Source organism: Alligator mississippiensis, chromosome 6 (genome assembly GCF_030867095.1).
Source record: "Alligator mississippiensis isolate rAllMis1 chromosome 6, rAllMis1, whole genome shotgun sequence".
NCBI classification, from domain to species: Eukaryota; Metazoa; Chordata; order Crocodylia; family Alligatoridae; genus Alligator; species Alligator mississippiensis.
In genome coordinates, this window is record NC_081829.1 from 95,332,652 (window position 1) to 95,356,761 (window position 24,110).

Here is a 24,110-nt window from a genome sequence, read left to right on the forward strand (position 1 = left end):
CCATATACAAGCAGGGGTAAACAGCAATTAAGTGACCGGCACAGACCACTGGACACTTTTCTCGTTTTAGGACCCAGCACAGGTGCACTAACACATGCCGATCACTGCAGCCATGCCAGAATATACATTTAGCTTAAGCATACTCAAACTTAACACCATACGAGACAAGAAATATCACTGTTTTTAGAAAAGGTTGGGTTTTTCCCCCTTAAAAAAGAAAAGACAGACAGACTGTCAGCCTAAACTGCTTAGGTTGCAACATCACCAGATCCATCCTGCTATCTCCAGCATGATTTGTATTCCTGTACTTCAAAAAGAAAAAAAAAAAGACTATAACTGATCAAGGCTAGAGAGAGTTTGCAGATCAATGCTTGAAAAAAAACTAAAGAAAGGAGAAACATCCAGCTGTATGTGACTTAATCTACTGAACAATGCTTACAAAAATTACTTCATTTGAGGCTGACATGCCAAGACATTTAACTAAAACTAGTATTAAAGCTACGCGTACTTTTAACAAAGTAAAATGCAAACCAATTTCTAGGCACAGCAATAGGCCAATAATAAACAAACAAATGCTCCTTTTATTAACATGGAACAACTGCTGGTGATGAACCCTGTTTTGACAGAGGAAAACCCAGAAATCTGGGTGTTTACTGAGCTGTTTGTCTCAATATCAACATTTCCGAAGGAGGTCATCACAGTTGTACAACAGTCCAATGGGTGTGGGGAGACAAAGCCTAGGAACACAGGCAGTTGCTGAAATGATTAACTGCTTGCTTAGGAAAAAAAAAAAAAGTTTTAAAGGATTATGACTACCTTGGAAATAATTCAATTTTTAAACAATTGTTTTTCATTGGCTGCATTCTGCCTGTTACATGATGGAATAAGCCGAACTGTAGTAGGTTGAGAAAACAATCCCCACCCAATGCTGTGGCACTAGTGTTGCATATTAAGCTCTGGTTTCTTTCTGCTGATACAGATTTGCTGGTTTGTAAGCAACTATAACTAAGAACGGCTCCTCAAGCAGTAAAACCAACTAAGCAGTTTTTAAATCAAGATAATACAGTAAAGACCATATGGTTCAAACCACTTTTAACTCAATTTAGATAATGATAATGTTAGCAGAATGCAATACACAGTTCAAGTTTTATATTTTTCTCCCTAAAGGGCAGCATTGAGTTATTTACCTTGATTTGAAGCTAATCAGCAATACTAGCAAATATGCGCTGCTGTCTACAGCAATCAATCGGCATATTTTTATATACAATCCACTATCATTTAGAAATGGTTGGAAATTTCATGTTCAGCACGTAAGCAAGCAACTGATGAAACAATATTATCCTTTATGTTTGCATGCCCAGCTTTTCTGTTCATTATTTTACCATTAAATTAATGCAATGACAAAATGTGCTGCTAACCTTGCAAGGACCATGAGGACCCAAATGAAAAAAGCATCAGCCCTTTTCTGTCTGGTGAAAATCCAGAATTTTTTCCCCACTACATCCAAGCACAGTTCACTCCTGCATAAATCCTTGAGATAACAGCCAAGTTTTTCTGACCCTCAAGTGCAAATCAGAAACTTTACATTAATGCTATCCTCCTCTTTTTGCTTAGCATGAAACTGCTTTATCTCATAGCCCAGGAATCTGTCAGGGAATATGATATGGAAATGTATCTGCTGCCAGAAAACTGCTTCCATGATAAGGTATTGTAAGAGGAGGGGGAAAACAAGGAAGAGCAATCTACACTGCTCAACACTCCCCAGACACAAGAAGAAACTGTAACTTCAATGCTCAATGAATTTAAAGCCACAGGAAGTGCCTTAAAAAAGGTACTTGGGAAAGGAAGGAGTAAACAAATGCATTTTATAACAAATACATTAATTTAGTAAATCAGGCAGGAACCATGCACCAGAGAAGCACACAGACGTTTGTTAGGGCCCAAATACCCTGCCATTTTACTTCCACGATCCCAAGGAAGACAGTTGATCCTGTTGCCACTCCGCCTCAATGAGCAGCAGCTCCAAGAGAATCTCCCAGACTAGGGACAGAAATTACACACAAACCCGGTATAAGCGATTGGAAAGTAGTTCAAATCTGTAACACAGCAGAAGTTCAGAGCAGATAAACCACTTTCAAAATGGCAAAAAACAGTTGAAGATAAACCTGGATGGATGTCATATCAGACTTCATTGATTTAGGTTAAATTGGTTTACTGAACTTCTGTCCCAGATCCCCTCTATATTCATAGATATTAGGGCTGGAAGGGACCTCGCAAAATCATCGGGTCCAGCCCCCTGCCCCAGGGGCAGGAAGTCAGCTGGGGTCAAATCACCCCAGCAAGATAAGCATCCGAGTATTTCTTAAAAGTATCCAGAGTAGGTGCTTGCACCACCCTGGGGGGAGTCTATTCCAGACTCTGGGGACTTGGACAGTAAAGAAGTTTGTCTTTATGTCAAGTCTAAAACGGTCTTCCAGCAGTTTGTGACCATTGGATCTAGTCTTCCCTCGGGGTGTGCTGGTGAATAGACCTTCTCCCAGTTCCTGATGCACATGCCTTGTATACTTCTAGGCTGCCGCCAAGTCATCCCTGAGCCTTCGCTTCTTCAGGCTGAAGAGTCCCATGCCTCAAGTTAACTCTCAGTCCCCAGCATCCCAGGATCTTTGTACCTCCTCTGAACCCCTGCTTCACAGAGTGAGCTGGCTAGCCTTGGTCCAAGCTGTCTGCTCCAGCTGAGCAGAGAGACATCCTCTAACACCACCCCACTCCCCCCGGCTTCCTTCCAGAGGCACTGCAGGCATGTGGCTGCATTTCCAGAATCAAAAGTGCAAGTCTGTTCGGTTGCTTATTGGTTCCAGCTCTGCAGCTCAGACTAACCTGCGAAGATTGAAACAATTCAGTATCAGGCTTTTTTACTGTCTGTATTTAACCAGGATTACATATTTTGACCATTTTGTTGCAGCAGCCCCTACTACCTATCCCACTCTTGCCTTCTTACGGAAGATACATATTCATCACCTTGTAGTCAAGGGCTCTGTTAAGTAAATGTATTTTTTAAACAGGGCCTTAACTACAATTTGTCAAATCTGGTCCTATTATATCATTAGCCTGCCTGTCTGCTGCTCCCTTAAGGCAAGTCAATTGTTATCAGTCTTTGAGCTACAGGAGTTGCAAATGGTCCTGGACTGGGAGTTTGGGTGAAGGGGGGGAAAACCCCCCACAATTTCTAACTGCCCATATTTATAAAAATCAAAAGAAACAAAGAAAAAGAGGAAACTTTTTACTTTAGCAGAGAAAGCCAAGAATAACTGAGATGCATTTTAACATGTTAAATGGACCCAATGTTCTGCTTAAGTCTTTGTTTCTACATTGTATGCAATTCTTATTCTGGCAAGATAAAACACCCCACATGATATTTCAGTTGAGTCTGTCATGCACTATTTAACTACTTTGCACAGTTCAATCTGGGAAGAGCATCAATCCTTTGACATAAATTATCATAGTAAATAGAACAGCTCGAAACTTCAGCATAATCACTACAGAAAACTGGGTGGGTAGAGACAAGATAGAAAATAATTCCCACGTACACCCAGGAAATGACCGTGATCATTCAAGGAAATAGGATCCAAATGACAGAAGAGTTTCTTTGGCTGAACAAGAAACTAATCTAATCTAATAAATGAACACATTGATTTTCCAGAAGACAACCTCACCACAAATATACTTTTCCTTTACAACACTATCACCAATCTCTCTTTCAAACTTCAATGAAGAAACAGTGGAACCTAGAGGGCAGATATGCTGATAAAGGAATTACCATCTACGACTGCATTTCTGAAATAATAATCCAGAATAATCTATCCTCTTGACCAAAGTGGTCGTCCTGCTCTCCATGTGTTTCATGCATCAAAATATTACAAGAGGAGAGGACATATTTTTAAAAGCTCCTATTTGTTCATAATTAGGCTAACTAGAAAGAGTCCCCCACGTTGCTACTGCTCAAGAGCGATGAGGAAACTGAGGCAGGCAATGGGATACAAATATTATGAAAATCTCTCTCACTAGGAAGGTAGTAAAGTATGGAGCAGGTTACCCAGAGAGTTTGTGGAATCTCCATCCTTGGAGGTTAAGAACTGGGTGGAAAAAAGCCTTGGCTGGGATGATCTAGTTGGGGCTGGTCCTGCTTTGAGCTGGGGGTTGGACTAGTTGACTTCCTGAGGTCCCTTCCAACTTGATTTTCTATTATTCTATTTTATTGCAGTTTCCCTCCTGCCCCCCAACCAAGCCTGCTTCCCTTGGTGCTACTTAAAGTAACAAATAATTGGGTTATACACCTTTACAAAGCCTGTGCTTTGTTTGCTTTGACTGTCATGTGTCACTGGAGAAGTAAATTGAAAGCAAGAAGGCCCACAAAGTTGGCACTCTAGAAAGGGGTAACAAGTGGAGAGACAGCACTAGCCATAGGGCCTAAACAGTTAGATCAGACAGCTCTCAAAAGTTGCTGGAAAGAAAACTGGTACCCAACAACATACCAGCACCTCTGTATCTCACTATTTCAAGACACTTAAACCACAGGATACAATGTGTTGTGTTACTCAAAGACTGCCTGGTGATTGTTTAAAAAGGAGTAGATCACAACTAGTGCTCAAGATGGTGATCTTTTCAAGTAGGGCATGTCACCTGTTTCGGAAAGATATTGTTTGGTGATATCATTTACTGGACAAACTGTATAGTTGAGAGATGCTAGATGAGGTTTTGGGTACAAGGTACCCCTTTCTTAAGAGCTGGTAAGAGAGGCTAAACAACTATACAATTGGTCCAACCAAAGATATTACCAAGAAATTTCCACCTCCGTGCTATTACAAACATTTTTTGTGAAGATCTTCAGAGTGAACAGGGCACAAAAGCAATATCCATTACCTTGGAAAACTTAAGATGAAATCAATCCATTGGCATTTGGAAGCAGTGGGCTGCTTAGAGGAATTCTCTTACTTTATCAGTCTGTAAAATACTTCAGAACTGGTCAAAGCTCACCTTGATCTTTTTCTTGGTAACTGCTTCTTACAGTGATTTTAGGTGTATAACTGGTGGTATAATTGGTGGAGCTTGATGAATCCTAGGTGGTATTCTCATTGGGACAATTGTTTGCTTATCTCTTCTACTTTGGAAAGTGGATTAAGTTCTATGACAGTAAGTAGAGAATGTTTCTAATGTCATTCAACAGTATACATAACATTGTTTCTTCTCATCAATAAATTGATAAAATTTATCTGTGCTTATATAAAATTGTCACCTCCCTTCCTGGGTGGTTCTTGTGGTGTACTGTTGCAACTGTGACAATACAGGGGAAAAGCACGAAGCAAGATTTGTTTGGTAATATCTTTTAAAAGTCATCTGAGGAAGGGCACTATGTGCCCAAAAGTTTACCATCTGTCCCAACTATAATGGTTCAAAAACAAGTGCTGCTTCCCAGAAGCTTCTTATCAGTCTGTCTTTCTGCTTGCGTCATTGGACTACAATGTATCCTTCTTTTCACTGACAACCTCAAAAGACACAGAAAGTACATTCTTTATGGTATATTTTTTCCTATATCACATTACCCCAAATGAGATGCACACTTTGTTTCAGAAAGGCAGAATAAAAAAGATTTTCCAGTCATGGCTGAGTTCTGATTGCCTGCAGCAGTAGAGGGGTATACTTGTTTGTCACTGCGCCCTCCCCCCCAACCTTCCTGCACAGCCAAAAGCTTAAGGTTTAACCCTGTAATAGCCATTGCTGAATTGGCAGCAGCTTTTGGCTGTTCACCTAAAAGCTGCTGCCAATTCAGCAGTACCTGTGATGGTATTAAACCTCAAGATTTGGTTAAAAAACAGACTATGTCACCTCCATGCCTCTGGGTGGGAGGGGTGGAAAGCCAATCCCTAACAGCCACCCCAGTGTCCCCATGTCTTCATTCTAGCAGGGAAATCAGCTTCATTGCTTAAAACATGCACCCCGATTCTGGACGGCTAACAGATGGGTTGGCAGGGAGTTGCATGTAGCATGCAAATAAATACATTGTTTACACTAATTCCAATATGATTTTTTTGAATTTATGATAACCTCTCTTTCAGAGTCAAAAAGGAGAGGAGGAGCCATTCCTCAACATAGCTTTATGGAATATCCCAGAAGTACCAACCTGCCCCAAACAGAAAAAGAGGAAATTACTTTCAAGTTGTCTGACCATATGCTTACACCAGAACGAGAGCCACAGAAAACTCTGCTTCAGACAGAAGAGAATAAAGAATCTTGGGTTACATGATGAAAAATTCAAACTGATCAATCATAAAGGAAAGAGAATAACCCCTACATTCTCTCCTCCTCAAGCCTTTTCAACTGGACAATGTTTTCTTAAGTGGCTGGAAAAGGGAAGAGCTCTCAGCTTGGAGCCAGTCATATATTACTTATCAGTGCTTCATTTTCAGAGCGACTAGGAAAAGCTATGTCTTGTCTTCTTTTTACAATGCTGGAAATCTCTTCTGAAGTGTTTTTAAGGAGTGGCAGGGAAGAAGTGTCAGGAAAAGAGTTTGACGGGTTTTTGCATGGTTAGGAAAACTCTTCTGGGAAAAATGTGCAACAGCCATTGTTCAATTTAAGCAAGGAGAGAGAAACTCCTTTAGCAATAGAAGATTCAGTGGACGGACTTGGCACTCATTTGCATCTCTCTTTGCAGTTATATATTAATTCCTTTGTATGATCTCCTGCCAGCATCTTATCTTCCAGTCTGTGGAAAAGGTGATTCTCAAACTGAGAATACTAAGGTTCACGTATAAACAGGCCCTCATGTACTAAAGAAAACTGAACAACCCCAGACTCCTAAGGATGCCAGCCTTCATCAAACAAAATGGAAGAGACAGCAGGAACAACTTCAAAATAGCGCCACGGATACAGATTCATTGCGTCCAGATATGGGAAAGTGCGTTACTAATGGAAAAGCTGATTTCCCACCACATTTGGGAAAGAATTTCTCCTTTCTTTCCTCATTTTTCTATGAGGGGCTTGCAAAAGAGCTTTTGCATCATCTCAAGTCTTAGTACAAATGTCCATGAGAAGATCAGAAGTCTGGCCATGCTCCATAATCCTCAGTGCCATAAAATATTGTGCCTTCGCTGCCTGATATTCTCTATGTTAGAAACACTATTTTGAATGAAAGGTTGATAGGAAAGGGAAAGAAAAAAGGGTCAAAGGAGCAATACTGTTACTCTCCAAGTGTAGTAAAAATGAGATTTAAGGGTGCATCCAGATGAGCATGGACGTGCAGTGTGTGGCACTGACGACCCATCTGCAATGCGACACACCGTACATGCAGGCATACCCTGCACTGCTAATTAGCAGCGGTCTCCCCTGGCTGCTGTGTTGTGGCCCCTTTACCAGCCAAGCTCTGGGAGGTCCGCATGGGCCAAATTTGGGGGTGAGGGGTAGGAGCAGGGTTGCGGGGACTGCGGGTTGGGACTGAAGAGCACTAGCACAGCCTGGGGGGTTGAGGAACTGTAGGTCAGGAGTGCAGGGCACTGCCAGAGCATGGGGGCAGTAAGGGACTGAGGGTCAGAAGTGAGGGGCACCAGCAGGGCCAGGGGTCTGTGGGTACTGTACAGTTTATACTCTGTGTTGTAACTGATAGCAATTGATTTGAAAATATGGAAAACAAATCCAAAAATATTTATTAAAAAAATGGGATTCTATTGCTGTTTAACTGTGATTAATTGCAATTACTTTAAAATCTCAAGATTAACTGCAATTAAAAAAAAAAAAATCATTTGACAGCCCTAATCAAAATACCTACCTAGTATATGAAACGCCAATTAGTCTTAATTTGAAGTCATCTTGGATTTGGATAAATACAGTAAATCAGATCGTTTTGAAATAACTATAAAAAACCAAGTCTTGAACTAAGGGTACCTGAAGTGGTGATTTATAAATAACAAGTAGTCCCTCCCCCAACAGTTACATTCTACACCCGCAAAATTATAATACATTTAAAATGTTCCACGTCTAGAGTCTACTTAGTGAAAGATCATCCCCTCACTGCTATGGTTCTGACAGCAGCGGCAGGGAGCAAAGGGCCAGACCTCCACCCCTTGCCTCCCCTGTGACTGTTCCTCCTGCCACATGCCCCCCCCCCGACAGGTTGCCTCCCTGCTGCCTGCCCCCTGCACAGCCCCTCCAGGCACAAGCAGCTGCTGCAGGTCTGGCCCCAGCTGGGTTGTGGGGGTGGAGGCAGGCAGTGCAGTATTCCCCATGCTTTCCTAAAGCCACACAGGCAGGTCTTTACTGTGGACCCCCCCCAACCACCACACAGTCTCCCCAGCACTCTTCTAGCCACATGTCACCTAGCCCAAGGCAAGTGGCAGATCAGCTCTGGCTTTGGCTCTGAGCCTGGGGCCAAATCCAGAGCTGAGCTGCTGCCTGACCTGGGCCAATACTCAATCCATGTTGCTGGGGGGAAGGCAGAAGAGGGACACAAGTAATAGCAAAAGAAGCAGACCAAGAATAGGGCCATCGCTAAGCCCTATGTTAAGGTGTACACCTCAGTACCTAGTTTAGGAATACATTAGGCATCTGAACAAGTATTTTTATTCATTTCATCAAGGGCCTCTACAATTAGAAGGAATTTCAGTGAAAGTAAAGTTTTAAGTAATGGACAAGTCACTATCCACTATACATCTAGAGTATTTTCTGCTTATAAGACTGTGAATGAAGATCTACAACAGAGCATCTTGGTAGATGTACTACCAGGGCAACTTGTCCAGGAAGTAGGAAATGGTCAGGTGTCAGGGGGAGAAAGTAGAAACACAATATTACAACCAAACTGCATCTACAACCCAGGTTTTGCTGCTATAATACAGTTGCAAAATGAGAAAACTTAAACCCAGTAAACAGCAAAATTCATAACTTCGAAGCTGACTTTATTTCACTTAAGCCAAATTACACACCATAGTCAATATACCTGTTAAATGCCTGGCCTTTAAACTGGGTTACTCAATTATCCTGTTCACAAGGATCTGATAATGCTTACCTACTCTGAAGCCATAGGAGGTAGCCGGTTTATGAAGCACTTTGTGATCCTCACATATAAGGACACCAAAGAAGACTCAAATTATTTTGTGTCAAGTGTTAGACACTTTTTAGGCCATCTAGTTGTTCCTAAAGCAAATGCAAGACTGCTAACAATAGTATTTCATTAGATAACATGAAAGAGATTGATTAGCAGGGTTACAGCATAACACATCAATATTTTGAAGCAGTTTTAGTCATTTTCCAAGGGTTTAAAATACACCTTCAGAAGTATCTAGTCAATTCTGTTATTTTCTTCATCGAGTGCATGAATATATTAAACTGACTCTGAGGATGCTGCTGCTGTACAATGTAGAACATTTAGTTACCTGGATGTTTTTCACAGCTCTCCTTGCTCTATTAACAGAATGGACCTGTAAAACAAAACAGAGAAACCATTGTTTCCTGGAAAGGTTTCTATATTGCTGGAATAGTATCATGTTACCATTTCAGTAGTCTCTTGAATTAATCCTAATCCTTTTATTTAAAAAGCAGTTAGTTAAGCTATCAACAAATTGTTTATTCAACTCCCCATTAAAATATTTACATAAATAACTCTCTCACTGTAAAATTTAACGAGACACGGGTAGATTACTTATTATGAAGAATGCAGAATGCCCTATATAGTGTCAGTCATTGGAAGGGAGAACCCTTAAAATTGGAGAAAGTTAAAAAACTCCCAAATCAGGAAGCTGTTAATGCATTAATCCAGCCAGGTTGCCAAATTCAACCTGCACAGTTCAGAATCTAAAACCCAGTCCAATTACTGGAAATGTAAAATAGTGGTGACAATTAAGTACGATTGACATTCATCTTCCAGCCCACGCAGAGAGTTAAACTTTTGAAGCACTGAGGCTGCTCCTGAGATACTACTGAGTAAGCAGACCAGGGCTTGGTTTGAAAGCAAAAGGAAGGCAACGTCTCTTTCCAGTTTGGAGACTACATGAGTACTATTTTTAAAAGCTCACAGAAAACTATCCCCTTTCTTTGCCAAGCCAGATCTAGGCATAGCTATACCTATGCTTTACTGTGGGTATTTCTCCTGCTTCTTGGCTTTGCTGTTTGCTGCAAGGGGCAGGGAGGGAATTTTTTTTCCTTCTGCTAATACTTGTCAAGGGCAGAGGAAGAGTGGTTTAAGCCTTCCTCAGAGGCCTTCAATGATGGCTGCAGCCAAGACTGGGAATTTTGACTGGGGCGTGCCAATGCTCTTGCTGGGACTTCAGGTTGAAAGGTTCCTGGCTAGAGGGTCTTCCACCTATGCTCATGGTCAGACTGATCGCTATATTTGGGATAAGGAAGGAATTGTGTGTCATGGCCGGACTGGTATGAATTGTGGGCACTTTGCCTTCCTCTGTAGTCGAGGGCATGGTCTTCTTCCTGGGATCTCTTGAGTGTCTATTAAGAACTTCTGCAGCAGCAGGATATCAACCACTGTGGTCCATGCTTTACATGCGCCAGGTCTGGGTGCAATGTCTTGTGTTGCACCACATTTGATGAAGAGTTTAGGACAATGGGGGCACACCTACATGTGCGTTTTAATGCACGAGCCTATTTTAATGTGCATTAAAGCATCACAAAACCATGCTCTTTAACTAATGCACATTGAAATGGGCTAATGCGTATTTTTCTAGTACTTCATAATGGAGGTACTAGATTTAATGTGCATTACCTTAAGTTCGTTAATGAACGTGTAGACACCCTGGATTTATACAGGCTAGTCTGGACAGGGGGTTGGACTACATGACCTCTTGAGGTCCCTTCCAGTCCTACTTCTCCATGATTCTACCATTCTGTGATTCTATAAAGGTTTCCTTTGCCTCCAATTCACTTTTTCATGTAGAACTGAAATGACTAGCATAAAAACCTATGTTTATTAATCTTTCCTTTCCTAGTTTCTTTTATTCTTCTAGCATGAACTATTTTATCCAGGAAAGGTTCTTCTTTCCCTTTATGCAACGTATGGGAGTAAACGTCCAAATGTATTTTATTTGCACATGTCCCCCAACAAATTAAAAAAAAAAAAGTCTTCAAATTCTGAAAAAACAGAATCATATCATACACACACCTCTTTTTGTCAGTCTTGAGACCACAACTAAGACAGACACAGCTCCTTGTGTTTTAAAGTTTGACTCAAAATTAGCAACAACCACAAGTTCACAACCCTGCAAAAGTTTGCCCATTATGAAGAAAGTAAGCTCAATTTGTACAAAACCATTCAGGCATTTACATTTCTCATGAATCCCAACATTGTTATGCATAAGCTGCGATTGCCAGTTCCAACTGTTAGAAACCTCTCTCTGTACCACACCTCACAAATTATGAAAGTATCCCCATGCTACTATTTTTTAAGCTCTCCAGAACATGGAAGGCTACACTTATTTATAAGAACACCATTTTTTCAGCTGTACCATACATCATTTCCCCACCAATTACTATATCTTACTTAATCCAATGTTCTCCAATTAGTTTAGTTGTATTAAAAGTTGTGCTTCTAGGAAAATGAAGTTATTAAATAAGGCAAGTAAACAAAACATTGACACAAAATTGCACAGGGCTCACTCTGCCACACAGTATTCCCAACAGCAAAATGAAAACAGGAGACTTGTAATTAAATAACCATGAAATGCGATTCTTTCACATGTGAGCAAGCAGTGTTATTTTTCCTCAATTAATCTGCTAGATAAAGTTAATTTCTCTCTCCCCCAGTGCCCTACAAAAAAAGTCTAGCAATACCACTAACTTTAATAAATAAGTTTTTCTCTATTTTTATCTTGGACCAGCCAGCACACGTGGTAAAAGTGTCAATAACTGTCATTTAAGTACTTCATTTTGGGTTTACTTGTAAGAGCAGAGAAGCAGTTAGCTGTGTTAGTAGGAAGTCAGGCAGAAGGCAGAGCAGGGTGGCACCTTAGAGACTAACTCATTAAATATGCATAAGATTTGGCAGGCAATTGAGGAGGTAGGCTGTCGCCTTTCCTTCTACTTGTGCGATAAGGATAGAGAATTAGTATTATGAACAGTCCATTGCTGTGGAACATCAGAGTCCATGAAGGGCCTGCCAATTCCAGGGATCTGCTGACTTTGAATTGCTGGAGATATAACCAAGTGCGATTTCAATGAGGGCCTATGGACATGCTACTAAATTTAGGACTAAGCTTGTCATTTCCAACTGTTCTCAGCCAGGCACTGGGGTGGCTGCGCTCGGGCAAACCTCTCATTTAGAACAGGCAAAAAAACTATACGCTGCAGTTTCCACTGACAGTTTATCATGGTTACAGTATTTCTTCAACTATTTCTGTTCTGTATTTAGAAAGAAGCAGGATGACAGACTCATCACACAACAGGGAAGTACTTTCCAGTCAATTTGTTAATGGTGATGTTAAACATTACTGACAAGGGATAAACATTAAAAAAAAAAATAAAAAAAAATCACCAAGCCCAGATAATGTGCTCCTGTGATAGAGTCGGTAAAGGAACCAACTGTTTATTCTTTTGGTATATTGGAATTTCCCTGGGCTTCCAGCTTTCTTAAACTGACATTAGTAATGTTGTACTAACAGTAAAACGAAGTGAATGGATGCTCTTGGAAACGACAAGCCAGCTGCCTCAACACCAATCCCAGGCAAAATAATAAGAGACGTAAATGTTACAGAATTAAAGAATGAGAATATAACTCATACAAGTCAATACCATCTGAAGATGGCAGTCTCATCAAACACAGCTCTTTCACTCTTTGGTAAGTTTGTTAGGTAAAGGCAACTGCACAGATGTAGCAGACTTGCATGAGCTTTCTGACTTAACACTGCATAACATTCTAATTAAAAAAATTAATGCTAATGCAGTATCAATGAAGCACAAGTTAAACTGATTATGAACTAGCTGGCTGACAGACCGCAAAAGCAACAGTTAATCAGCATCAAATGGAAGCATCTTTAGTGGGGTCCTATAGGGACTGCTCCTAGGCCTGACATTGTTCAACATCCCTGTCACTGATGTGGAAGTAAATATAAAAATCACAGCTGAAAAAATCTGTAGCTGAAACAAAGATTGGCAGTGCATAAACAACAGATGAGGACAGGGCAATTGTACAGAATGATCTGGATGGCCAAGCACAAAGCTAGGAACAAAGAATGCAGGTCATTCCTACAGAGTGTGTGTGGAGGGGGTGGGGGGGCAAACACAGGATCATGTCCTGGAAAGATGTTAAAAAAAACGATTTGCAAAGTCATAAGTGTCTCACGAACAAGACATTTACCAGGATGGCCCAATGCAATTCTGCAGCAAAAAAATGGCTAACACAATCTTTAATTGTTGAAGAACAAGGGAGCAGGGAATCAGCAAGTGATTTTTGCTCACTATATGGTATTGATCAGACAGATACCAGCATGATAAATCCAGTTACGGTGTTCATAGTTCAAAAGGGTATTAACAAAAACTGGAGTGAGTAAAGAAAAGAACCACAGATATACTACAAGGACTAGAGGAAGTGCCAGATAAGGTATTTTCTAAGTTTAAATCAGTACCTCCATATATTGTCCTTTTCCTTTAAGAAAGGCTTTGACTTTTGACAGAATAGTGCCATTTTCTCTGAATTTACTCAATTGCCAGTTGACTGTTAAACTTACAAAACACATGATGCCCCTCTAAAAGAGAGAGAATTGTGAAGCACACCATCTATTCCAACATGGCAAAGAACAGCTAGAGCCCTTCCACCCCCCCACCCGCCCTCCCCCAGCCAAAAGACATACACGCATCATTTTGCAATAATGCAAATAAGCCTACAAATGAAATAGTTGGTGAAGAGGTTCATCCAAGTAGGAAGAAAGTTGTGTCTCAAACAGTCTGTCCCTCCTGTTGAGTAAGAAGCACAAAAGTGCTCCAGCTATTCAAATGATCTTTCCCACCCATTCTGAACTAAGCAAGGCTGGGTTGCATCCAGCAGTTATGAGTCACTGTAATGTTAGGTATTGAGGAGGCACAGGGAATTTAGGGGCTATCCCAGAGCAATGCCCTCTAGGGTAAAAATACAATCTCTCAAAATCACTCATATTTAATCGCTGATCCATCTAACGAAGAAAAGCACTTTTGGTTTGAATCCTGCCCCTAGGTTATAAAAATAAAGAGAAAAACAGCAGGTATCACAGAACTCTGAGCTCCAAACTAATGAGCTAGAAACTAATTTCTTTCTTTTTACAAACAAAAACATCAAAGGATTGTGCAACTGAAGAGAACCCTTGAGGAAACAATTGGAAATTTTTCATAACGTGGTATTTCCTTATACCACTGACCACAGGAATGCAAACAGTTCTACCAAGTACGCATTTTCTTCACTGGGAAGAACTGACAATAATTCAACAATGGTTCCATCCTCTTCCAGTCTCAAGCCTGCAACATACGGTGGCAAGAGAGTGAGATGTATAGCAACTACCATGGTCCTAACATTTTATTAAGAAACTCAGTAGCTGATAGGCTTATAAAACACAAACACCTTAGGGGTTTTAAGAAACAGGACTACAAAAGATGTTTTTCTAATTATTTTTTAATTATTTTTTTTTCATTACAATGTCTCCTTTGGCTGGATTTTCCACAAATATCTTCAACATTTATACTCAATACAATAAAATACCTGATGCCAAACCCTGTATGACATCTGCAGATTTTATTGAAATGGGTGTAAAAATGAAGTGGCACCACTGGTACAGTTTCCCTTGCATAATCTCTTTCAGGCTCCTGTGAATTTTGTTAATTTGCAGGCATGACATGAATACACAACAAAAGTATAAAGTCTCCTTGGAGGAAGCTGAAGATTTTGGCTGCTTATTAGAAAGCAGATGGGGTGTGTAGCATAAAAGAAACACATGAGACTTATGATACAGGTGAGAAAATTAATTTCTTTTTCTCCCTCTGTTGGGTTGGTTTGGTTGGGGGGGGGGGGTGTTTTGGGGAGAGGGAAGGGACAGAAGGGCCACAAATTACTTGCTTTCCATACCAACCACCACCACAGCAGGCAGTAGTCCTACTATTCTACCCTTTTCATAACACTTTTCTGTTTGCTGTCAGATGCCGTGTATCTTGATGGTTATGCTAAAGTGAATGACAGTGGAGGTGTTATCTGGGGACAATTTCAGTTGTCACAATAACTTCAGAGCTCTAAAAGCTACGGTCTCCAGATATCTGTGAACTTATGAACACATCGCTGCTCTCGTTATTACTTCCCAGACTCAAAGAACATCACATAAAGACATCATTTTAGAATTAGTTCAAAGGCTGGCTACTGGCTCTTCTTGGAGTCTTCTGATCTCTGGTTTCCTTTGCTAGGAGAGCGAATGATAGAAATGCTTCAGAAGGCAGGCCAGTCAGCCCTCATACTGCTTAACAGCAGCCTCTTCGGTGGCTAATTAACTGACAACACTGACACACGTAACTTTAACCAGACATAGCACTGGGTCTGATATGGAAAAAAACAAAGAGTAAAAGTAAAATGGGAGCGTCATCAGGATTCAGACAGGGGCCAGCTGGGGTGTGGGGAGAGATCTATAACGGGTTCTCTAATATGCAAATTACATATTTGCAATGCATCTTTGCACCAAAGCTACCAAGGATGCAAAGGCACACTATTCCCTTTATCACACCTGCAGGACAAGGGGACAGGTAACAAAAAGGGGAAGAGAAATATGCTAGAAAGACTCAAAAAAATTTCAAGGGGGGGGGGGGGGGGAGAAGAGACTGAGTGCAAGGCAAAAATATATGAGGTTTGCCAGGAGAGGAAAACCTAACATTTTGGAAAGAAGGGGAGGAGGACACAAAAGTAACCGTTCAATTTTAGGTGGAGATCTCTCAAGAGGTTCTTTGGTCTTCCAAACTACTATACTAAAAAGCAATAACTGGACTGATGACCCAATGCAAGTCTTAAAATTAAGATCTACTATGACGTTATGAATTTCTCATCTGAACTACAGAGTGAGGTGGAAGTAGTATCCCCCTACTTTCCCCAAAAGGGAAAACAAAACTACAGCTCTAATGTTTTGTATAAGGACAAAATTGCACAAGGGGCTGAAATGTGACAATGGAGGAACCACTCTCTCTCCCCCATGGAGGGCCAAAATTACCATGATAAAAAACACGCTGCATTCCACACACTGCCATAATTTACTGGAAAGCAGGTTAAACATGCAGCCCAAGTCTCCACTATCTGCAATACAGGATACAATTTGCCAGAGATTATTAGGAGAACTGAAAACTGAAAAGTTTAGTTACTGTTTCTTGCTCTACCTTTTAAAAGGCCTGTGTATTGTACCCAGGCAGCACTGCTTCCCCTCTCCCTCCCCCCCCTTAAAGAGCATATATGCACCCAACTTACAATTTACTTGTTTTAATTAGCACTGCTTAATTCTGGTTATAATTAGTGTAACTCAGACTTCAACAGCTCTCTAAGGCAGGCTCCCTCCAAGATCTTTTGGAATTAGAATATTCTGAGCTGTTTCACACCAGAAGGTTGGGTCCGCCCAGGATCAGCTGCTAAGATGTCTTCTCAGAGAGAGGAACACATGCTGTTCACTATCTCTTTACGTAACGTGGCGCTGGGGGCACTACCAGAACAATTCTGTTAAGCAGAATGTTTGTGGGTACAGCGGTGGGGGGAAATAACAGGCAGAAATGGCAACTGCTGTATCCTGTACAAGGGTAGAATAACAGTCCTGGCCGAACCCGCTAGCTGGTGAAGGGGAACATTTTCTTCCCAGTCCATTCATTCAGATGATCAGATATGCTTTTAAAAGGAACCGCCACCAAAACCCGAATGTCCAGAATAACAGGGGAAGCATGTATCCACGTTACAGATCCCCTGAAGTTGTACTACTGTTAACAGGAAGGTGCTTCCACATTTTTCCCCTTTGCCTTCACCTTCCATTTTCATTGTACTGCTCCTTGATACCTTTCAATTTTTTCAGGTACTTGACAGCTTTGCATAGCCACAGAAAGCGACAGCCTTTTAAAGGATGCACCGTTAAAGATGGGAACCCAAATCTGCAACCCTTGAAATGAAGTGGCAGTATGATAAAATTGAGCGGTACATCATTACTGCAGTTTGAGTGTTGTTCTAAGTCACTGTTCTTGGAGGATGTTGTGTGTGAAGAACAAGCATTCATAAATATCTAAAAAAGAAAACTAACATAACACTTTAGCGCAGTGATTCTGAACCTTTTTCAGTCGATGTACCCCTTTGGTCTCAGAGTGAGACTTCACGTACCCCCCTTTCAATGGGAAATTAATTTTTTTTAGGCACTTCGACCTGTGTTAGACAGTGTACGAAATATCTCACATACCCCCTGATGAGGCTTCACATACCCCCTGGGGGAACATGTATGTACCCCCAGTTCAGAACCACTGCTTTAGAGTTAAACGGATAGAGGCTGGCAGTTAATCTACAAAATGGCAAATCAACAATGTATCTGAACTTTTCTTTACTTCACTTCCCAGGTGAGATCATGGAGTGGCACCCAATTGACAAAAAAAAAAAGCCAGTACAAAGATACTGAGAACCAACCATTAGAGCACTGGGTCTTAACCTTGTCAGACTCAGGGCACTCTTTGGAAAATGCCAGCTCTTACCTTTCAGTTGGGTTTTTTATTTTTTTTTACTACAGAAAAATAATAGAGCAGAATAATTGTCCTGTTGCAAAGAACTCAGAAAGATCACAACAGGTCAGGATGTTTCTGACAGCATGGATTCCTATTTAAGATCTCTGTGCTTATCTTGTGAATGTAGGTGTTTGCACACCTAACAAGTGTTAATATCATACCCTGCGGCTCTCTTACGGGGTATCTCTGTACAGACTCCATGGCACCCTGGTTGAGAATGACTGCATCAGAACCTCTCCTCTTTTCAGTCTAGTGATCATTTAAGAAGCTTTAAACAAAAACAGAAAAATCTTTCCAACCTCATTTTGTTGATGATGCCACATACACAACTACTCTGCACTTAGGATACCCAAACTATGCTGGTTTTGAAGCAAGGCAGTGTTTAAAATCCATCACATATTTCCATAATAACAGCTGGATAATGTCAAACTATGCAAAAATGACTCACTGGTTTCTGTTGAAGCATATGATTCATGATTCATCCCCACTATTTTCTCTACGGAGACTCCACGACAGGTTACATTTTCTTGCCATCTGAATATGTACTTAACATCTTGTAGTTTAAGTCAAACCAAGCCTCCATTAGAAACTTTGTATAAGAAAGGGGACAAAATCTGGTCTTTGACAAATGTTGAGATTACCAAAAGTATTTAAACCAACTTTTATGATTAGCTAAATCTTACTTTTTTGCTATCTTGGTTTACCTGATCTCCATGTTCTAATACATGCTTAATTCAGACTTATTTTACAATATTGGATTATCTATCATTCCATTTTAAGAAAATATATGTATTTATGAAGAAAGTATTCCAATAAAATATTGTGTTAACATGATTCATAGGCCAGTCAGTCTCACCTCCATCCTTGGCAAAGTCTTTGAAAAAATTATCAAGGCTCACATTTGCGAGAGCCCGGCAGGACAAATTATGCTGAGGGGAAACCAGCACAGGTTCGTAGCAGGAAGATCACGCCTGACTAATCTAGTCTCTTTTTAAGACCAGGTTACAAAACACCTGGACGCAGGAGTAGGGGTTGATGTCGTTTACTTAGACTTCAGGAAGGCCTTCGATACGGTATCCCACCCCATACTGGTGAACAAGGTAAGAGGCTGTGACTTGGATGACTGCACGGTCCGGTGGGTGGCTAATTGGCTAGAGGGTTGTACCCAGAGAGTCGTAGTGGATGGGTCGGTATTGACCTGGAAGGGTGTGGGCAGTGGGGTCCCGCAGGGCTCAGTCCTTGGACCGATACTCTTCAATGTCTTCATCAGCGACTTGGATGAGGGAGTGAAGTGTACTCTGTCCAAGTTTGCGGATGACACAAAACTGTGGGGAGAAGTGGACACACCAGAGGGCAGGGAACAAGCAGACCTGGACAGGTTGGACATATGGGCAGAAAACAACAGAATGCAATTTAACAAGGAGAAATGCAAAGTGCTGCACCTAGGGAGGAAAAATGTCCAGCATCCCTACTGCCTAGCAAATGACCTGCTGGGTGGCACGGAAGCAGAAAGGGATCTTGGAGTCCTAGTGGACTCCAAGATGAACATGAGTCGGCAGTGTGACGAAGCCATCAGAAAAGCCAATGGCACTTTATCGTGCATCAGCAGATGCATGACAAATAGATCCAAGGAGGTGATACTTCCTCTCTATTGGGCGTTGGTCAGACCGCAGTTGGAGTACTGCGTGCAATTCTGGGCGCCGCACTTCAAGAGGGATGTGGATAACCTGGAGAGGGTCCAGAGAAGGGCCACTCGTATGGTTAAGGGCTTGCGGGCCAAGCCCTATGAGGAGAGACTAGGGCACCTGGACCTCTTCAGCCTCCGCAAGAGAAGGTTGAGAGGTGACCTTGTGGCTGCCTATAAGTTCATCACGGGGGCACAGAAGGGAATTGGTGAGGCTTTACTCACCAAGGCGCCCCCGGGGGTTACAAGAAATAATGGCCATAAGCTAGCAGAGAGCAGATTTAGACTAGACATTAAGAAGAACTTCTTCCCAGTTCGAGTGGCCAAGGTCTGGAACGGGCTCCCAAGGGAGCTGGTGCTCTCCCCTACCCTGGGGGTCTTCAAGAGGAGGTTAGACAGGCATCTATGCAGGGGGTCGGACTCAATGATCTATTGAGGTCCCTTCCAACCCTAACATCTATGAATCTATGTACAGAAATAAATTACTTAAAATTGTTTCTGTAATATAAAAGAAAACCACTGGGGGTTCTTGCAATGAATCACTTAATACTGTGGGAGCAGTTTCTGCATCAGCGGGAAATTTTAACTGCATTATACCACTGATAATGTTTCCTTACAAATGATCAAGTTTGTAACAGAACTCTAAATATTTAATAAGTTTCAATTAGCCAGATTTACTAATTAACAACATTTATATCTCATTGTCATGTGATATAAAACTCAAGCCCAAGGTCTAAATATGACGGTAAATGGACATTAGGAATTAAAAAAAAAAAATATTTTGAAATATAGTTTCTGCAATTACATTATTACACTGTGATCAGTGTTACTTTCATTAGACAGGGGCCTAGAGTCAGATCCACGAAAATATTTAAGCTGGGACAAGATGGCAGAAAGGTTCAAGCCCAGTTCAAGACTACGACAAAGGCTGGGTCCCCACCCAGCCCAGATGTAAATGGGTACTTGGGCTGCTAGGCTCGGAACAACTTTCATTTTGATACTACAATTGAAAATTTTGAAATCAAATGGGAGTTTAGGTGCCTAACTAGGAATCTGGCACTTAAATACCTTGGTGAAAAAGTGTCTGTACAGGGCAGGGGGAACAGGCTGAGGTGGGATTCTGGAGCCCGGAACACACTTGCAGCTCTATAACCAGGACTTCCTATGTGCCCTTGGCCAAATCATTACAAATGTTATATGTTTCAGTTTCCCCATCTATAAAATTACATTAACACCCATTTCAAAGGGGCCTTGTCAGGCTTAACTTATTAATATTTGCACACCACTGACATATTTCAGTAGAGGTACGTCACAGATGTGTAACATACAGAATGCTATGATTGGGTTGGGTCTTTTTAATTAGAGCTCCTAAAGTATTGGTCTGGTCTCCTATTATGTTTTATGAAACATATATTATAATTATATTAATCTTAAACAAACATCTTTCAGACTGATCCTGTTTAAAATCTGGAGCACAGAGACCTCAGCATTTATATCCTCCAAGTGCTTTTCGTGCTCTGAATAATCCCTTTGTCTTCTAATTTTTACTTTATATTCAGGAACAAAATTTGGAAGCATCTCAGAAGTAAGCTTCCCTCACTCCTTTCTTTTTACACAACCCCTTAGTAGGTTTTCAAGTACTGACCCCTTTAAGATTTTAATTTTTTGCTGAAAAGGAGAGATATCTAAGATATTAAAAAAAGAAATTTAAGAGCCCTGCAGGAGAGCCTCTCACCTGTCACTGACCCCCTTGTTGCCATCTCTCCTCCTCCTATCCCAGTGATGCTATATGCTATCACTGCTATGCTACCAACAGCATTTTCTCAGCCTGTACTGGAAGAGGTAGCCCAATATGTTTTTTATTTACAGTAAATGCTTTTCTAACTGACTGCCTTTAACTGACTGCTGATGAAGAATCTGAGGTTGTAATGACCAACCTTTGATTTACGATTTCAGGGAGACAGAATCACAAAACTAGTGATTTTCTCTGGGACTACAGGAAAGAATTAAGAAGCATCAAGCTCGCTATGAAGTACAAAAAGCTTAAATTTGAGGTTCAAATATCTTGACAGCTTTTCTCCATGTTCCATATAAGTGACCAGCCCAGCCATACCAATTTGTTTTAGTTTTCCATGCTCGTGTGTGTACTCAGTTGCTTCAATATGCCTAGAAAATATTTTACACGGAAATATGGTCTTTGAGCAATTATTTTCAAGTGAGTGACTTGGATGGAGCTCTCCTAGTTCACTTAACCTCATATGTAATGCCATTCCTACTACTTAGCACTTTCTTGAAAGCCCTTGATAATTGCAAATCTAATTTTTAATTTCTTCTCTCAATGGTAAACATTTTCCAAGAAATAAGAGTTTCAACAGGTTATGTCCAGACAAACTTACAATGATTTGTTTAGCATTCACCAAGTACATGATTAAATTAAAATCAGATTACATCACTTCTGACTAATCTGAATACAGAGACAGAAGTCTTGTGTAATCCAAAATTATTGCCTTGTTTACTCTGGTTTACTTTTAACCTGATCGTTAAAGGCTCAAACCTGCTCTTGAGTGGAGAAGGGAGAGGGAAGGATGTACACAATACTTTTCACATCCCGCATCGCAATATGCATTTTCATCTTTCAGCAGTTCACTGCTCTCTCTCATGAAGTTTAGCTCCTTCATCCCCCTCCCCTCTACTTCACCTCCCTGGGAGGATCTTGTGCTCTCCCAACATCTGGATTGTATTTACTATGAAGGAAGTTAAATTTGCTCATGAACAAAGAAAAAAACCTGGAGTCTTCCTGTCCGGTTTGCAAAACTACTTCTGTAAATGCTCTTATTTCCACCCCCTGCCACCTCCCCAAGTAGAACTATTATGCCCTACAGGCCACCCTCTTAGGGACTTTATAATCATCTCTATTAAGGTCAAACATGACTTCTTCCACCACAACCTGCTAGAGTTCTTCTCTTTCTTTCAGCGTGAAAGTTTCCAGACTTTTTTCCCCCCCCTTTTGGTCTTTAGCTCTTACCAAATTCACTTTTCAAGCAGTACTAAATCTCAGCTGTAACAGTCCGGAACTGTAATAATCATTTTCAAATGTTTCTTTAGCAGGTTAAAGTAATCTAAGTGTTGAAAATCGAATGATCCTTTGCTCAAAATGGATCACACACACAATTAGAGACACATGCACAAAAACATGAGGTTGCACCCATTTTCACAGTAATTTCTTGCTAGCAGCTTTGCATGTTGCTAGCACAGAAGTTTATGACCCTGAAAGCACCAACAGCTTTGGGCAAGTTGACCACAGCTCCACCTACATCTCCATGTTGTGTATGTCAATGCCAAGCAGGACTACAGAGCTGTTTAGGGAAGGGAGGAAAGAAAAGGAACCTATGAATTAAAAAAAGTACTTTTCTAAACTAATTTTCATTTACCGGTAATATATTTTCTAAAACAGAGACTAGTTGGCTTTGCTTTTATTTTGGTTTGGCCACAGTTATGGTAGTATTTAACATGTTTCTTTGATGCATTATAATTAGCTGTGTGCTTAATGGTTTGCCTTCAGGTAGGGGTGGCTAGTTATTCCCAGCAGGGGTAACTAGTTTTCTCTTATATCATTTATTTTTGTGGCTTAATCCTAATTCCTCTTGATGTGAACAAGAAGGCTGTATTAAAATGTTGGTGGGAGCAGCATCCAGTCCAGTATTAAGAAAAATAATGCATTTGTTCATGGGCATTGTCACAGTGGGAGAAGGGACACAACAGCTTGCAGCTTCTGACCCAATGTCTGACCTGTTTGACAGTCCAAACTTAAGAAAATACGCTATTATTATTATTACTACAGTTAGAAGAAAATGCAAAGTAAAAATAAACTGCAGTGATATCTACAACACAAAGGTGGTTACAATAGCACGCTAGCCACTGAAAGAAGAATGACTCCCTTTTAAGAGGACTGTCATTACTAGCTTTGTTAAAATGGTTGCGGGCATTTTCTAGAAAGAAAATTCCTGGTGGTAACCAATTGTCTTTTTTATTCACATTTCACATATCCTCAAAAGGGTCATAGGTATTCAAGGATCAATATCTGAAGTTGCTACTGAAGGTGCATTGCTACTCACTCCTAACTCGTTTTAGTACAATTTAAGACTGGAAATACACAGTCCGCAGAAGGCCAAGGCCTGCATTCAGTTTCTTACAGAGGAGGTAAAAATGAAGTAGTACAAGAATTTAAAACAGAATAAAACTTGTCAACATGGCCAGGGACAGAAATTACATATAAACCAGTATAAGTGACTGGAAACCAGTTCGATTCTGTAAAACAACAGAAGTTCAGTGCACAAAAACCGCTTTCAAAATGGCTGAAACCGGTTTAAAATAAACCGGTGTGAATGTAGTATCAGACTTCACTGATTTAGCTTAAATTGGTTTATTCAACTTCTGTCCCCGATCACCTCCAGATTCTAATCAATTTAGGCGCCTAGCATCCCAGGATGCTTTGCACCTCCCCACCAAACAACTCCTCGCAGGGTGGGTGCGCTAGCCTTGGCCCAAGCTGCCTACTCCAGCAGAGCAGGGTGGTGTGCTGTAGTGTCCCCTGGCTTCTGGTCGGGGCCACTGCAGGCACGTGGCTGCATTTCCAGAATCAAAAGAAAATGAACAGACACTCGCTTATCTGTTCAATCGACGCAGCTTAGAC

At 40.9% G+C, this 24,110-nt stretch overlaps 1 protein-coding gene across 11 annotated transcripts in view; it reads right to left on the reverse strand.

Moving 5' to 3' along the window:
* The window catches only part of ADD3 (adducin 3), a 173,851-nt gene that overhangs the window by 86,994 nt on the left and 62,747 nt on the right, over positions 1 to 24,110 (reverse strand). For 9 of the 11 annotated variants that reach the window (XM_014594684.3, XM_059730187.1, XM_006263287.4 and 6 more), the window contains exon 2: positions 9,423 to 9,467. The exons of the other annotated variants lie outside the window; for them this stretch is intronic. The gene's annotated coding sequence lies outside the window, so the exon portion shown is untranslated. The remainder of the gene's footprint in view (positions 1 to 9,422; positions 9,468 to 24,110) is intronic. 11 annotated transcript variants of the gene reach the window in all.